The sequence below is a fragment of the Prionailurus bengalensis genome, chromosome A2 (genome assembly GCF_016509475.1).
Source record: "Prionailurus bengalensis isolate Pbe53 chromosome A2, Fcat_Pben_1.1_paternal_pri, whole genome shotgun sequence".
NCBI classification, from domain to species: Eukaryota; Metazoa; Chordata; class Mammalia; order Carnivora; family Felidae; genus Prionailurus; species Prionailurus bengalensis.
This window is the reverse complement of record NC_057348.1, coordinates 145,293,928-145,307,015: the sequence shown is the minus strand read 5'-3', so window position 1 is coordinate 145,307,015 and position 13,088 is coordinate 145,293,928. Positions and strand designations below refer to the sequence as shown.

At 42.7% G+C, this 13,088-nt stretch overlaps 1 protein-coding gene across 6 annotated transcripts in view; it reads right to left on the bottom strand.

Annotated features, from left to right (window-relative positions):
- Window positions 1-10,402, bottom strand: part of NRF1 (nuclear respiratory factor 1) — a 146,080-nt gene extending 135,678 nt beyond the window's left edge. For 4 of the 6 annotated variants that reach the window (XM_043589516.1, XM_043589518.1, XM_043589520.1 and 1 more), the window contains exon 1: window positions 10,274-10,386. The gene's annotated coding sequence lies outside the window, so the exon portion shown is untranslated. Of the gene's footprint in view, window positions 1-10,273 lie in introns of all 6 variants that reach the window. The other 2 variants (XM_043589515.1, XM_043589519.1) reach the window with 1 other exon arrangement.
- Window positions 10,403-13,088: the final 2,686 nt, after the last annotated feature.

The window sequence follows — 13,088 nt, the reverse complement described above, 5'->3', positions numbered from 1 at the left end:
CACTTCAGAAACTACCTTGCAAATAGACATCTTAGCTCAGGAAGTACGAGAGCAGAGTGGAGGAAAAAAGGAATTATTATGTGAATGAAATTGAGGTTAACCCAGGATTTAGCTTTCATTCTTCACTAAGTAAGCTTTCACAGGCAAGCCCTCTCGCCCTTACTCCAAGTTATCCTTACCTCAGCAAAACCACACAGAGCACGAAACAAACAGCAAGCATTTTCTGAACAAGTTTGAATTTGGAGAGAAACTTTTAAATATCTTTAATATTTCATTAAAACAAACGGACTTACAACTGCTGCACTAAGAATATTTCAGGGCAAAGATAAACAGATGAATTAAATACCCTCAGACATTTTTGGTTCAAAACAATATGCAGGGTATAATTCCATTTATCGTATACAGTATGTGCATGCACATACATATACCCCTAAAGGAACATCTAAAACTAAAATATTATTCATTATCTTTGTATAATTATATTTTACATTTTCTTCTTTTTGCTTTCTTACAATGAACACATATACATACCTTTTTACTTTAAGAAAATACCAGATTTATTAACATGTCATAACACAGACTCAGAATTAATTTTAGAAGGAATTTTTATTCAGAAGAAATTTTAGATATCATTTCTATCCTCTTCATTTTTCAAGTGAGACAACAGGCCCAGTGAGGATAAATAACTTGCCTGCCCCAAATCTGACAGTGAGTCCTTAGGGCCGTAATTATATCATCCATGCTTGTGTGTGTGTCGCGGGGGGCGGGGGGGTGAGGTTATAAAAGTTAACGCATTTTCACTAAAGATAGTTTGAAAGTTACAAGAAAAAAGATGAAAATCACCGATATGCTTATAAATCAAAGATAACCACTTAATTTGAAGGGTTTTTTGGGTTGTTTTCTTTCTTTCTTTGTTAAGTTGCTCACTACAAAAATTATTTATTTTCAATATAGAAAAACTTTTAAAATATAGAACCAAAAATTAAGGAAGAAAAGACAAAAATTTTAACATTCCGTTATATAACTGGTGATGTCAGAATCATTACTTTCTTAGACTTAGTACCTGAAGCCAGTTTTGGATCAAAAGACTACTTCTGTGATGGCATTTTTATTTAGCAAGCCTTGGTTGGTTCTTTAATTGGTGGGTTATTTTTATGTAGGGGCTAAGAATTTTATTTCATAATTGTTTAATAAAAGACAAAGGACTAGGGCTCCTGGTGGCTCAGTCAGTTCAGCGTCTGACTTCGGCTAGGGTCATGATCTCACGGTTCATGAGTTCATGAGTTCGAGTCCCACCTGGGGCTCCCTGCTGTCAGCCTGTCGGCACAAAGCCTACTTCTACTTCGGATCCTCTGTCCCCCTCTTTCTGCCCCTCCCCCGCTCGCACTCTCTCAAAAGTAAATAAACATTTTAAAAAAGTATTTTTCTAAACAACAACAACAAAAAGACAAAGGACCAAAACGCAGCGAACAAAGGATAAGATAAAATACTCCTTGGGGCGCCTGGGTGGCTCAGTCGGTTGAGCATCCGACTTCAGCTCAGGTCACGATCTCGCCATCCGTGAGTTCGAACCCCGCGTCGGGCTCTGGGCTGACGGCTCAGGGCCTGGAGCCTGCTTCTGATTCTGTGTCTCCCTCTCTCTCTCTCTCTGCCCCTTCCCCACTCATGCTCTGTCTCTCTCTGTCTCAAAATAAATAAACGTTAAAAAAAAAATGCTCCAATTCTATTTAGGGATCTTATCTGTAGGTTTAGTGACTGTAAAGATAATCCACATACACAAGCTAATTACAAGTTACAAGCACACATTTTCTATGCTTAAGATTACCCAAAATATTTATTCATTGCTTTCTTGCATTTACCAATACTTCTATGGGGTATTCTATAAAAAATTGCTGGCATTGGGTCGCTGGGTGGCTCAGTCAGTTAAGCGTCACTCTTTGGCTTAGGTCCTGATCTCATGGTTCAGGAGTTCGAGCCCAGCATCTGAGACTCTGCTGTCAGCATGGAGCCTGCCTTAGATCCTCTGTCTCCCTCTCTCTGCCCCTACCCCAGGTGTGTGCACACAACTCTCTCTCTCAAAAATAAACAAATCTTTTAAAATAAATAAACGAGCACTTTAGAAAAACATTGCTGGCATTAATTATAGAAAACACGTGAGTTATGAACAAATATAAAAATAAGCTAATCAAACTCATAAGCTACTGAACCACCATGAACTCAATTTGCAAGACATCAAAAAAAACTATTTCACCTTTACCTTGTCCTTTTAAAATTCCTACCTTCTATACACTTTTACTTTTTTAATGTTTTTATTTATATATTTGAGAGACAGAGAGAGACAGAGTGCAAGCGGGGGAGGGGCAGGGAGAGAGGGAGACAGAATCTGAAGCGAGCTCCAGGCTCTGAAATGTCAGCACAGCGCCCAACGTCGGGCTCAAATCCACAAGCCCCGAGATCATGGCCTGAGCCGAAATTGGACGCTGAACCAACTGAGCCACCCAGGCGCCCCACCTTCTATATTGTTTATAAAGCACATAAATGTATTAGTACAAGAGCACAGGAACATCATTTATAAATAAATGCGATTCAGAATGTGTGCTCAAAATTCTACTTGTAAGGATGACAATCAAAAGTTGGAGATCACTGGGCCATGTGGGTGGCTGCCAGCTAAGCCTCTGACTCTTGATTTCAATTCAGGTCATGATCTCATGGTTCATGGAATCAAGCCCCAGGTCAGGCTCTGCACTATTAGATGGGATTCTCTCCCCATCTCTCTGCCACTCACTCATGTACACGTGCACATGCACGCACTCTCTCAAAATAAGTTGGAGATCACCCCGAACCTAGGGCCTAGCTAACAAAACTGTCTCCTAATATCAAAGATCCAAAAATTATAGAGGAAGAAAGTAAAAATGACCAGTTATCTAAAATTTTAGAATGAAATAATTTTGGAATAAATAAGATCTAATATGGAACATTATTAAAAATTTGCCTAAATTTCTGGGGCGCTGGGTGACTCAGTTGGTCAAGCATCCAACTTTGGCTCAGGTCATGATTGGTTTGTGAGATCGAGCCCACATGGGGCTCACTGCTGTCAGTGCAGAATTTGCTTCAGATCCTCTGTCCCCTTTTCTCTGCCCTTCCATAACTGTCATACTTCTGAAAGACCCTATAGGGGTCCAATGGTATTTTCATTTCATGGTCAGAAAAATTAAGCAAGGAGAGAATTTCTTGCCCCAAAGGAGTAGACTGAAACATTTGTGCATTTTAGAAAATTTCCAAAGTACAAGCAACTAAAAAAAATTTTTAGTGCAATCTATGAACTAGTTAGATTTCTTTCAAAACTTATTTTCTCTTTAGAATAGTAATTTGAGGGGAGCCTGGGTAGCTCAGTCGGTTGAGTGTCTGACTTCAGCTCAGGTCTTGATCTCACAGTTCGTGAGTTCAATGCCTGCATCAGGCTCTGTGCTGACAGCTCAGAGCCTGGAGCCTGCTTTGGATTGTCTCCCTCTCTCTCTGCCCCTCCCCCGCTCACACTCTGTCTCTCAAAAATGAATAAACATTAAAAAAATAAAAATTAAATAAATAAAATAAAAATAAAATAGTAACTTGATCCCCCACAAAGCCCATTGTATATAGTGCATGAATAGTCATATACTAGTGTGAATCCTGGAGTATAAAACAACAACAACAACAAAACCCCAGAAAACAAAACAAAACAAAACCCCAAGGAATCCAGAAGACTTGGCAAGATTCTGAAACTGGTGAAGCTTTGCTTTGACATTCCTCCCACCTTCCTTCTGGTGCTCGTAGTCCCATCTCCTAGAGGTGCCTCAGATCTTCCCAAAGTTCCTCACCTGAGATACTCACTCAAAATTTCTTCCCCTTGGTCTGTCCCAGTCAATCTGGTTAACTGATTTCAGACAACTAACACAACAAATATCTGACTGAATTACCAATACTGAAAAGGCCTTTGACTTTTCTGTGTGTCAAGAATGCTTTGAGAATCTCAGAAAAGTTATGGACCCTCTCCCCAGAAAAATCACACACACATACAAAATTTTTCATACAGTTTCAAGAGATCAGGGTTACATGGCCAAAATATACCCATGAGTCCCAGAACTATAAAACCCAGGTTAAAGTACCTCTGCACTTAACATGTAAATATTATAAAACCTCAAAACTCTTCAAAAGGAATTTGTATTTTAAGAGACTATAAACTCAAACATACTATACTATACAAAGCTATAAAACTCCATTATTTTTTTAATGTTTATTTATGACAGAGACAGAGCATGAGGGGGGGAGGGGCAGAGAGAGAGGGAGACACAGAATCCGAAGCAGGCTCCAGGCTCCAAGCAGTCAGTCAGCACAGAGCCCACATGGGGCTCGAACTCACGAACCACGAGATCATGACCGGAGCCAAAGTTGATGCTTAACCAACTGAGCCACCCAGGCACCCCAAATCTATAAACTCTAATTGTTACAATTTAAGTTTCCTCCCAAAGCTTTTATACTGTAATTCCCGTAAGAGAAGGGGAAGAATAGGACCTATTTCTAAGCATGGGTCATCTATTAAATCAGGTTTTATAACCTTACCCCCTGTATTCAATAATGCTCCAGAAATCTATTGTGTTTAAACTATCATGATTCCTGGCACAACAATACACACACACACACACACACACACACACACACACACACACACACACACACACCTTTTATCTCTGAAAATTCCTTTTATCTCTGAATTGCCAAATCCAGTTTTCACCCTAATGAGCTCTCTGTAGTATTTCAGGTTGCTAAATTCCCCGTTAAAATTCCCTTACCCTCTAGACTCAGCTTCTTCAACCCCATACTATTTATCTTACCTCTTTAGCCATTCTTTTTCAACTTCCTTCATAAGCCCCTCTTCTTCCACCTGACCTACAAATGTAGCTGCTTGGCAAGGTCGCCCTTAGTCTTTTCTTCAGTCCTGATTTTATACTCTTTGGCAATTTCTAGATGACATTATGCTAATGAATACAAATCTCATAATTGATCCCCACTTCCCTTTCTGCGCCAGCCCAAATTTGTCAATAGTGACCTATATGACATATCTCGATTCCCACATTTAGAACCATACCCTATTACCTTCTTCCTCAAATTCTGTTGTTCCAATACATTCCCTATCTTAATTAAAGGCATCATCATTCATTAACGAACTCTAATCTTTGAACTCCCCCATGCTGTTCCCAATCAGGTCACAGCCTCATCAGCTTCATTTCCCACTACTCCCTAAGTACAGAAAAGTCTACTGGCTATTTCCCAGACTATCAATGCCCTTCTCCTAGCCTCTTCTCCATCAGGCGAAACAGCGACTCACCTTTCCAAGCCCTACTTAAAGATCTCCTACATGAAGTCTTCCCTAACCTCACTTACTCTATTCGTATCACTCACCCTCTCCCTCTATAAATCCCACACCAATTTTTCTTTATTTTACTTCTCAACATGCTATATGAATGGATAGTTGAGCCCTTATCTTTCTCCCCTAGTAGAAAAGGCCTGTGGTTTATATGTTACCGTAGCACTTAACACGTGCCTGGAATAAAGTAGGTCTTTAATCAATGTCTGGTGAATGAATGGCAAAACTCCAAAGTGAGGACATAGTTAAGGTTATTTCTCAATGGAGGGTATGCCCCCTTTTGAACATAAAACAATAATTAAGTCCCCTAGTCCCTCACTCTCCATTTCTAGTCTACTGCTTAGTTTTAAGCAAGGTTTCATGGGGACATTTCCTCACTTCCTCTTGTTCTTTGTAGGGTTAGCTGCCAGCCTAACCACATTAGCATTCAGGAGCAGCAACAAAACAGACTCTCCAAGTTCTAAAAAGCAAAGACTTTACAATTACCAATAGTAAAATACAAGCTCCTTTTTAAAAATAGTCTTAACGTTTATGCATACAAATCTCATTCTTCAAGATTCTGAAAAAGGTTTGGCATAGTTTATCCAACAGGCACCATTTAAGAGTTCTTAAGAAAATGTCCACTTGTCCAACTATCTCAACCAAAATTTACACATTTATAACCATAGAAATCAGCATGCATGAATTAACCTAAATAATATGCTTGTATACTAAATCCACTATAAACAGTAGTCTAAGTCACCAGATGACCCATACATAATTAGCTCTTTTAGCTTCTTTTAAAAATACATGTCCAAAATTCCAGTGATCATCCCAATCTATAAGACTAGATTCTTTTATCAGTATCACCCTTTCTCCCTCTTCTCCCCACCAACTTTCCCAAAACACACACACACACACACACACACACACACACACACACACACACACCTCTCCCTTAACAGACCTGGTTTCCTCAAGAAATGATCTGATAGCTTAGGAGCAGTTTGATAAGGCAGGCTACACGGTCTGGGATTCTGGAGAAGATCCATATGATACAATTATCTTCTAAGAGACTGAATACAGATTTGCCTCAAGAGATCACAAATGTGGTAGACCTGCCATAACTGTCCCCTACTTTTTTTGTTTTTGTCTTTTAAAAATATACTAGAATCTCACTCTCAACTTGTATTTCTGTCTTTTCTTCAGTTCATATAAATGTTCACATTTTAGGCATACAGACCTGGTGAAAAGACAAAAAAAAAAAAAAAGACATGATGAAATGTGTTTGAAGCTTCAGTAACTAAACTGCACTGAGCAGGGTCAAAAACTCATTAGCCTAATTCTGAACTGCACTTCAGAAAAAAAAAAAAAATGTATGCTCCAAAGCATATATAATCCACTTATTTTTCTTGAGCGGTCAAAAATTCTTTTCATTTTCCAAGTTTTGTCCATATTACATCGAAATAACTGCAGACAAAGCATTCTTGTTGCTCCAGGATTAAAAGTTTCCAATAGCTCAATGTGGTTGTAATCTTCTGGAAACACCTGAAATTGATTTGTTTCACCTCCTTTTACTCTTTCTCTTCCAGCCTGTTCACCTTAGGAGAATATTGATGGACAAAAGTTCTAACTGAAAAGTCCAGAAAGTGGGTAATCTATCCCCTAGCTAATAAGAAAGGAACCATGATACATAATACACAAAAATTGACATGTATCCAGAGCCTCAAAAACAAACAAACAACCCACCCAATGACTGGACTTGGTCTAAATAAGCTTAACAAGTAGGTTTCTTTTTCATTGCTGTTTTACTGAGCATTTATGGAAAACTATATTTGGGTAAGCTCAGGCTGGCTTTAACTCTCAAGAAAAACATGAAAGAACGGAGAGAAAAATCTTCTAATTTTTTTTTTTTTTTTTTAGAAAATAAAAGATCGGTATTTATTTTAAGGCTGCTTTTCCAAATACAATATACACTATATACATATATACATACATAGATATACACACACACACACACACACACACATACAATTATATAATTAATGAGCATCACACAGTCACAAACATCTAAATTCAAATATCACATTTCCTGGACTAATTACAACCCAAGAGGGTGCACTCAAATTCTTGAGGTTAGAGTAGACACTTCTGAGACTCAACAACCCAGAGTTCCCACTTTAAACTTCCAGTTTTTCACAGTGGCACTGAGTAGATGAACAAGCTCACTGCCACACAAAGCTGGGCTTGCCTAAAGAGGTCTGACAGGAGCTGAACACACGCAATAACTTCCTGTTCTCCAGAGGACTGGAGGGTGTGCTCCTATAGGCTGACAATTCACAGACCTTTCAAAACCCAAAAGTCAATATGTCTTTTCAAATACTTTTGAAAAAAAATTTTAATTCCAAAAATTACTGTTCATTATTATTATTCCCCAGTTATTCACTGAATATCATTATACAAGGAAAGAGGTATAAAAAAGTTAATCCCAGACCCCAAGGAGCTTAAATTTCCCTTAAAACAGTTACCCATTTGTGATTACTTCACATAAAATACTTCTCTCGAAGACCAACCCAGGGGTCTGGTTGAATTCACAGTACACAGGCAATGCAAATTCAGGTATTTAAATCATAGGGAGTTTGTCTTCAGCTCCCTAACAAAATTAGAGATGGATGTATACTTGCAATTCAATAAAAACAAGAAACCTATAATTTGGGGAATATACATGAATTGGAAGGGAAACCTGAAATCCTTTCTGTATCTGGACAAGGTCTCTCATTATTTCCTGTTCTTATAGTTACTTCCTAAATCCAGAAGCTAAATTTCCTTAAAACCTGATAAGAAATCTATTTCCATGAAAACGCTTGGCTTAAGATTTTTTTTTTTTTTTTTTTTTTTTTTTTGCTAAATAAGAAATATGACAGCTACTAAGCAAAAAGTCATTTTTTGTCATATATGTTGCGTTGGGCGGCGGGGGGGGGGGGAGGAAGGGGAAAGGCACATAGGATGAAATCAAAGGATTTCAAATAAGGATGTGCCAAAAACTAGTAAGCAGTATTTATTAATCTCATTATATTTTTTGTCTTTGTCATGAACCCAATCAAAAGTCACATCTAACTCCTCTCAGAAAAAAATAAAAAGTCCCTTGACGCAAACAATTTTGCACACAATTTAGGACCCAATATACTGCACTACATGTGATAATTGTATGTTTCCTCTCCTGCTCATAAAACAAGGCAATTACACTCATGTCCAGATAGAACACTCATATTTTCACTGCCTTATGAGAAAACACGTCAAACTAATTTCAAACACAATTCTAGGGATTCGGGATACTACTACTGAATTTTAAAAACAAATCAAACAAAAAATCCCCAGCATCTCCAAGGCCCATCCTCCCCTCTTTCCTTGAGTGAAAAACAACCCAATAACTTACTGTTAAAAGCCAGAGTAAAAGGATTTTTTTTTTTTTTAAAGGCCTGGACCAAGATGAAATAGGAAAAGGAAAAGGATCACTGTGGGCACAGATGATGCCCTGGGGAAAAAGGTGAGATGCACATACCCATTCTCCTGTGAGCACTGTCCAAGCTGACAGGTTCACTCACACTGCCTTCACTTTAGACGTTTGCCGATACATTGTCTCTACACACTTAAGAAAATGTGAATTTTGCTCTGACCACAGAAAGAATTAAGCACAACTGACACCAGCTCTAAAGTAAGGAATTAATATATTCTAATCTAACGCTTAAGAAGGGATGGAGTTCAGGCAACAGCTCCTCCAACTGGCTGGAGCAGATTATCATTTGAAGCCCTAAAAATACTAAGATTTTTAAACAACTCCAAGTTCGGATGGGTACAGTCAGATGCACTATAAAACTTTGGGACCAGCGGCAACGACACAACAGGTGAGAGAGGCGGTGGACATCACTGCACAGAGAGGTGGACAACATGCAGGGGCAAACCCTTGAGTTCCCCGAAAGGCTGGGGACATGAGATAATACCCATGCACAAGGCCAAGACCCCGTCTTTACAGTGGCAACAGTTCTGTTCCTTCCGAGGGTCGCGCCACTCCCCCTCTCCTCACCCAGGGGACCACCACCCCAGGCACAGGAAGAACCGAGGCCCCTCCGCGGGCAGCATCTCAGCTGGGGAAGAAAACACAATGTCGCTCCTTATTTCTGCGTACAAAAGGACTTTGCGCCCTCCTCCTCCAACTGCCGCCGCTGCTGCCCGGGCCGCCTCCTAACTTGCAAGAAGGTGGGCAACGCGCCATATTCCAGCGTCCCCCGGTCTACCTGGGTAACAAGCCCACGCCACCCCGGCGGGAGGGAAGCTTCGGAAGCCGCCCAAGAGCCAGCCTCCTCTCCCGCAGGAGACAGCAGCTCCCGCGCCCCGGCCCAGCCCGCCGCGCCGCCCGCAGACCAGCCCCGGGAAGGGCCGAGGGGGCGAGCGGGGAGCCGCGGCTCCGGTCCCGCGCAGCCCGCCCACCTCCCGCTCCCAGCGCGCTCTCCCGGGCCTCCCGCTCCCGAGCCCGCGGGAAGGCCGGGCCCGGGCCCCGGGTTCCACGGTGGAGAGGAGGCCGCGGCCCCTAGAGCCTCAGGCGGCGGGGGAGGCCGGAACCCTGGGGCTCTCGGGAGGGCAGCGCCTCCCTCCCGAGCCCGCCAGGACGCCTGGGGCCTAGTGCGGCCTGCGCATCCTCGGGGTGGCGGTTTGACTGGGCCGGGCCGGGGCCCCCCGCCCGAGGCGGGCCGAATCCGGCGGGGGCCCAGGCCCGGAGCCGGGGGCGGCAGGGTGCAGGCTGCGGGGCGGGCCGGCCGGCCGGCGGGCGGGCGGCGTGTTGCGGCTGCGCCGGGGCTGAAATAGCTGGAGATTGCGCGGTAGGGCACTCACCTCAGAGCGGCTGCGCTACCGTGGGCCTGCGCCGTGGAGACTGCGACCGCGCCGGCTCCTCGCAGCCTCCTGCCACCAGCGGCAATGGCGAGCGCTGCCGCCTCTGCCGCCGCCGCCGCCGCCGAGGAGGGGGAGGGGAGGGAGATGAGGCACGCACGCGACGCACGGGCTCGGCTTCCCCGCCCGGCGGCCGCCATGATGGGGAGGTCGGAGCTGCCTCTGCGGGGCTGGCCCGGAGGGGGTTCTGAGCTAGGGTCCCTGCCGTTATCTTCGGCCTCCTCGAGTACGCATTTAGCGTCAAAGGATTGGATGGGGCCGGAACCACGGAGGCAACTGGATTAGTTGGGACTCTCGGGAGAGTGGCGCAAGCAGCCCAAGATGGTTGCTAATCTGGAAATAGTAACATTTCTCGCCCCCCGGCCCCGAGAATTAGCACCTCCTGAATGAGCCTCGGCAATCGGTAACTAGCTTCCTCTGTTTCCTCAGCCTTGCCAGTCGTGTCTCCATCCTCTTATGGAATGACCTTTGTTTAACGATTTCAAACCCTGCCCAAGTATTTAAAAGCAGAAAATTGTGTACAAAGCAATATATTAATTTATCCGCTCATTCATTCGTTTGGCGAACATTTCCAGAGGACCCTTTATGTGCCAGTTTTGCCCTGGGCACACTGGAGATGTAGACGAAGTCCTTGCTCTCAAGGGTTTTGTACGTTGAGTGCAAGCAAGAGGGGACCCCCCCCCTCCCCGAAGCAGGTGAGAAGTAAAGAGGAGTGGGTAGCAGAAAAACAATGTAAGAGACATAGGAGAGGTAGTTTGTGTTCTTGGTTTTTAAAAGTGTGATGAGGAAACTACATGCTTCAGAACCACTAACAATGATTACTTAAATCCTGGGCCCCAAGTGGTGTCGCCACAATCTTGGCTTGTTAGCCCAGGAACCTGCATTTTTAAAAACGCTCCTACTCACACGTCCTGATGATTCTCATGGACAGCATAATGTAAGAAGCATTGCATTAAGATGCATGGTTAGTTCAGGCTACTCTATCATCTCTAATCAAGACACTGCAAAAGACTTCATGATCTCCCTGCCACAGGAATTGCCCTCCCTAATCCATTCTCCACCCTACAGTTTGAATGGTCTTTCAAAAAAGTAAATCATGTCATTTCCCTGCTTAACAGGTTTAATGAGATCCCAGCGCACGTACGTTGAAGCCTAAAATTCTTTGAGCTGGCTTCAGAGCCCTCCATGACCTCACTCTTGCTGCCATCTTTGACCTCCCTCAGACTGCAGCCAAATTGGGAAGCTCTCAAGTCATACAAGGCAGAAAGTTCTCCCGCCTCATAATTTTTGCAAGGGCTGCTCTCTCTGCACAGAACTTGCTTCTCACTCTTTACTCCTTCGAGTCACCCGCTCAAACTTGAATAATTCCCGCCACTTCTTAAGGTCTCAACATTAATGCCATTTTTTTTCTGCAAGAAGCGTTCTCCCATCCCCCCAGTTGAGTGCTTTGACTCTTCCATCATCATACCCAGAAAATTCTGTGCTCACTTGTGCTTATTGAGCACCCACAATGTGTCAGGCCCTGGTTTTAGTCCTTTACACACATTATCTCCTTTCTCATTTAATTCCCAAGGAGGGTCCACAAGGCAGATATTACTGTTATTATTATCTTATTTTGCAGATAGAGAAACAAGGGCACGTAGAAATTACTTGCCCAAATCCAGACAGTAAGAGGTGGAGCCAGGTCTGAACGCCATCAGCTTAACCTCAGAGTTATGCTCTTGACCATTACTGGGATTTTCGTGTTGCAGGTTGATACCCACTGATGAAGCACACAATTAACTTAGTGGGTAATGACCAAGATATCATAAAAGAAATAGAAAATATCAGAGAACACCAAACTTAGTAAGGCTCCAGTTTTGTGAAACTTTTATTTCAGATATATAAGTGTGTGTACATAGGTGCGTGTATCTGTACTGAATCATGATATAAAAACACATTTCGTACCAGGTTACAGCTACAAAAAGTTGGAAATCACTGCATTACTTTCTCCACAGCACTTCTCAGACCATGAATTCTCTGTAATCCAGAAGCTGCAGGAAGGCAGGGATTTCATCTTGTTCATGATTATATACCGTGCAATGCCCAGCTCATAGTAGACCTTCAGTAAACATATAAAGAGAGACCTATATGTCCACCCTCCTCAGAAATGCAAATTATTTTCTTAAGACAAATGAGCCTGTGTACCCCAGTTGCTCTGTCCAAAGGCTTTTTATTCTGGATAACCAAAGATTCTAGAATCAGTCTTAGGAAAAAAGCAGAAAAATCTACCCTAAGAGATTAAAAGAATGGATTCCAGCGAAGTCACAATGATCAGCTTCAGCACAAGGAAGTCAAAAACTACAGATAGGATAATGTGGGAAGACAATTCTATAAGGTAAGATGTAGGTAGTAGCTGCATTAAGGAAGAGGGGATGACTTGGGGCGCCTGGCTGGCTTAGTCAGTAGAGTATTTGCCTCTTGGTCTTGGGGTTGTGATTTTAAGCCCCATATAGAGGTTACTTGAAAGAAAAGAAAAAAGAAAAGGAAGAAAGAAAGAAAGAAAGAAAGAAAAGAAGAAAGAAAAAGAGAAGGAAGGAAGAGAAAGAAAGAAAAAGAAAAAAGGAAGGGAGGAAGGAAGGAAGAGGGGCACCTGGGTGGCTCAGTCAGTTGAGCATCCAGTCCTTGATTTTGCCTCAGGTCATAATCCCAGCCAGTGTCGTGGGATCAAACTCCACATTGGGCTTCCATCTGAGCGTGGAACCTGCTTAAGATTTTC